Source organism: Tamandua tetradactyla, chromosome 26 (assembly GCF_023851605.1).
Source record: "Tamandua tetradactyla isolate mTamTet1 chromosome 26, mTamTet1.pri, whole genome shotgun sequence".
Taxonomy (NCBI): domain Eukaryota; kingdom Metazoa; phylum Chordata; class Mammalia; order Pilosa; family Myrmecophagidae; genus Tamandua; species Tamandua tetradactyla.
In genome coordinates, this window is record NC_135352.1 from 46,555,067 (window position 1) to 46,559,994 (window position 4,928).

Below are 4,928 nucleotides of genomic sequence, written 5' to 3' on the forward strand. Positions count from 1 at the left end.
GTTCCGGTGACCAGCTGTCCTGAAGAATTCAAGGTCAGCGGCACTCAATCTTCACATTTTTAGATTAAAACTATAAATACATAATTGATATTAAATCTTCTACTTTCAAATGTCTTAAACCAATTCAGTTTATTCCAACAGCAGCAAGGTCACAGGAAAACACAGATGGGAACTGCTCTAAGCTCTGCTGAGACGGCCGATTCGTGAGTTCTGCTCCACAGTCCCACACGTCTTCCAGCTGAGAAGACGCAGACCCAAAGGCACATTCCTAAGCCAGATGGGGAGTTAGAAGCAGGGTTTAATGAGAATCTCAGTATTCTTCACCCATTATTTCAGGGCTTTTTCTCATAACTGACGCGTCCTGCTTCCTTAACCGTAGCACATGACGCAAGCACGTGCCCTAAGTGCGAACTCTACAATGGCTCAGTGGGAGCTAAAAGTCCCTAAGTGTGAGTTCCTGTTCACCAGTTCCCAGCTCTGGGAACTCAGGAAAGTTACGTAAACTCTCCGTGACCCTGCTAATAATCCACAGGGGAGGAAAACACTCATCTCTCTTACTGGGGTTCATGACAATTTAGGGAGTGAACATGGTAAAATGCACATCAATTTAGGGAGTGAACATGTGTAAAATGCACAGGAAACAGCCTGGCATGTACCGAGTCTTAGTAAGTGTGAGCATCACACTTCCTAAGAAAATAAGCATCATTTTCTCGTCTCTCACACCATCGTCACAACGTCGGTCTCACACCCGCAGTGCCCCCATGTGGGCCTTGTACAACCTTGCTCGAGGCCGCGGCCCCTCACTCACAGGACGCTCGTTTCCAGTCAGGCACGAGTGGCCGCCTGGGCTGCATGCCCACTCCCGGCCTCGCTTCTTCGCCTCTGCACTCACACGCCACCAGCGGGACCCCATCTCCCAAGGCCGTGCCTCATGCAGGAATCCCAGGATGTGTTGCCCTTTTGTTCGGCTTTTACTTGTTCACAGGACAAAACCTCTGAGATTGTATAACACACTTATTTTCATGCTTTTCAGCCCCTGAACTCCCCCTAATGCAGTCTCAGGGAAGGGACTGTCGTTTGTCTTCTCCAGCCTGGGAGCCTGAGCGCTGACGACGCTTCGCAGCAGAGAGGGTGGACGCAATAACTGTTTGCTGAATGACTCAGCAACACAATGAATGAACGGATGCGGCATGAGCACTGCTGGTGGATACAAACGAATGACAGAGACCCCTGGATAAAAACCAGCCTGTCAGCAAATCATGCCAATATGAGAGGTTGGGTCTGAAAATTGACAGAGGCCACGCAGGAAGCTTCAGACACAAGTACTGGTGAATACTCTTTCAAAGAAATTTTGAGCTTTCCTTTCTGCCAAAGATAAAATGTTTAAAAATTAAAAACAAGCTCTTTGAAATATCTATACTATAAATGAAACAATATGAACAAAAACTGTACAATTTTTAAAAATTTTAGTACAGAATGCTCTCTTGAATGCTGTTACTTGTGTAAAATCTTCTGCTTTTCATTCACCAAGTTTTCTTGGCACGTATATTCATTTTTAAAGTGATTAGTGATAGTTGATTCTATAAAATTAATATTATTGAGAATGTCTTGACAAATATCCTGTTTCATTTTTCTGATTCTTTTATTTTTCCATTTATGTTTACCTCAAACATATTGCTCTTAACAGAAGAGAGATGGATATCAAGATAAATTAAAACAGGAACTGCAGTCATAGAGAAGCAGAGAGTATAAAGTCAGTACTAACTCAGCAAATGATTCTGTGATTTCAGAATTTTCTCAGCAACTGTGAGCAGAGCCAACTATGACATCACCCCTTCAACCGTTGGTTTGGCACAAAAAGAGCAATGCTGGCCTCTAGCGTCTCTGAGCCTCAGTGCAGGTGCTGCTGTCTTCTGGCAGATGTGCTCTCACCAGCGGCTTCACACAGAGGTGTGGTGATCCCTGGACGCAGCCAGGTAAAACAACCCCCTGCAGGTCATGAACCAACCTCTGAGCAATCTAATGCAGGGTTCGTATCTGCAGAAAGGCCGAGCTTGAAGCTGCTGTGACAGGGCCCCTGGAGCAGTCATCCTATGGCAAGGACCAGACAGCTGCTCTCTGGGAAAGGAAGAAGGACCTCGAGGAGGCATGCAGAGGCTTGATCAGTCATCCACCAAAGGCCATGGAGTGCTGGACGTCACTGCGACGGTGGCTGCCGCTGCCACTGAGATGAGAATAAGGTGAGCGCCCACAGCGGCCAACTGCGAGGGAAACACCGTCCATCACTAACACTACTGCCTCCCAGGCGTCACGGGATCCCGTTTGCCTTGGGAACTGCTGGGAGGTGACCTCAGGAAGTCTGTTCTGTCTTCTAGGCTCCATTCCTCAGCAGCCACAAAACCCCATGGCTCTACAGCATCTGAGAATTCCACCTGCTGCGGCCAGCTGGCCAGTCGGCAGAGAAACCCTGGCCGGGCCATTGTCCACTGGAGCCATCAGAAAGGATAGTCAGATGCGCTCCACAGCTACTTTATCCCTTCTAACGTCTCCAGGGACACCTACAGAAAGCTGATATGATTCCAGAAGAACCACGTATCTAAGTTTATTTCCCCTGGCTCCTGTCTTATGCAGGTATATACCTGCTGTGGGTATCAGATGCCATTAAATGTAATAGAAAGAAAGTTCAGGGCCATAATTCTGAGTCCTTCCCTCTAAACACACCTAAATCTCCATGTTTGACTTTATCGACCTTAAAATATGTACAGACAAGTTTCCTTGGTAATGGAGACAGCCATAAACCAAATTCCAAGTGAGAACTAAGTCTAAGTATGGGAAAAATTTCAAATTCCTCAGTAGAAGGAAACATTTTATGTATTTTCTTAATAACACTGCTTATTTAATTATGATCATGGATAATTCTTGCCTGTCAAAAAGTTTGCCATCCTAGAGATTAAATGTGTCTTCCAACGCTGAAGTCTAAGAACGGAATAGAACAATTGTTAGATTCCAAGTCCGACACCATTTGTAAGGTGATCTTGACCAGTACCACCGAAAAGCTCCATCCAGCTGCAGACGGATGAGCATCAGAGAAACCACAGCATGGGGGGCTGAAGGTGGGAAGCACACGCGTGGCCAGGGAATTGGGAACTGCCGTTCAGCCCAGGCAGGGCCTTCAGCAGGAGCCACGTGTCACTGAGAAGCAGCACAGAAGATGGGTTACGAGAGAAGGTCCCGAGTGGAATGCCTCGGCTCAAATTTGTTTTTGCCAATTGTTGGCACGTTACTGATTATTAACTTTTCTGTCGTAGTTTCCCCATCTGTTAAAAGATAATGATGAATAACAATAAGAATAACTGTAGTGCCTGCAGAACACATGGGCAAAATAAGTATTTCTCATAAAATATGATTTATAGAAAGCCTCTATAAATATGATCTAATACATTTACTTTGATTTTTAATAAATAATTGGCAGAAAGAATGTTCTCAAAAATGTTAATAATCATTATTTCAGAGACCTTTGCCATGGTTTCCATTAAGTGATGATTCCACAATGGTGATGTGTTTTAAGGGGAAAATAAGGCACAAAAATAGAAGAATTTCAAGGAAAATATGAGATAAAGTGTAATCATGGACCTGAGGATGCAAGAACAGGATGCTGCGACAGAAAAACGCTGTGCTACCAATAGGGCCTGGAAGGAAGTATTATTGTCTCAGTGAAATGGGTAAATCTAACTTTTTCTTTTACCAAATAATGTATGCCATGAAGGATAGTGTGTAGACATCTGGGACAATTTGCTAGAGAAACAGGCAAACTAACAGGCAGGAAACAGCTGGACAGATTACTCTCGAGGGCAAGAGCTAGAAATCACCAGGAAAATTTCAGAGTTGGGAAGACTGAGCATTCACACACATGCACGCACACATGCACACATGCACACACACACGCACACTCACGTGCACACACACAAGTTCAAATGGAGTGTGCTGGCAACCACTCCTTTGGCCAACATAAATTTAGCATGTAAAATATAAAAGGATGTTCTTAAAACTATGCAAATTTGCCATAATGGTCAAAAAATATTGAGATAAAAATATTCAAAATGTTAAAACTCAAGTGAAGTAAATTTTCATGACTCGATAGAAGGATGACATTAAATGAATTTACATTTTCATGTGATCTCATAGGCAAATTTTGAGACATTTTAAAAAGAAATGGAGTCAAAGGCAAGAGAAAAAAATAAACTTAACAAAGCATTTTGGTGAAAAAATGCAGATTTTCCCTATGAAATTCTACTGCGACCTCTGCTCACCTCATTAAAATGGAGCTCTCCACACGCACAGCAGCAGCAGAGTGCCTGTACCCCATGGCGTGGGTTCAATCTTCTATTTTGTCTGTATCCTATCTGATTAACTGAAAATTCACAGAATTCAACAACAAGTTAATGAATATCTTGGGCTGAGTCTTTTTTTTTTTCTAATTTATTTCTACTGAATAATGCCTAGCAACTTTACAGGCAAAATTAGCTAATTAACAGTATTTGACGATAAATACAAAGAAAAAATTGACACTCCCCTTTCTAAAATAAGAAACACAATGATTATCTTTTTTAAAATGTTTTAACTAAAGCCTTTGTAAGTGAATTTATATGAAGAAGGCTATATTTTTTTACTGTAAAAATGTATCTTAAAATTTTAGTGGAAACTGCCTACTGTATTTTTACCTGGATATAAGAACAGCTCCGTGTTTCATTTTGAATCCTAAGTCAGACACCTGTCCAGGTGTGTCACCCACGAGGATCACAGGGATGGACACACAGGAAGTGTGCTCGTCTGAAAGCAGCTTTGCTGATACCAGCTCTTCTGTTAGGAGAACATGTCCAGCAAGGTTGGACAGACGTCGGGGGTCAGCAGAGGCCATGGAGAGTGCA

General features: G+C 43.0%; 1 long non-coding RNA gene across 1 annotated transcript; it reads right to left on the reverse strand.

Annotated features, from left to right (window-relative positions):
- Positions 1-2,669: 2,669 nt before the first annotated feature.
- LOC143669718 (uncharacterized) lies at positions 2,670-4,928 on the reverse strand. The gene is made up of 3 exons (XR_013169015.1): positions 4,722-4,928; positions 4,311-4,411; positions 2,670-3,317 (listed from the first exon to the last, which is right to left on the reverse strand). It is a non-coding gene; the product is annotated as an uncharacterized LOC143669718 (long non-coding RNA).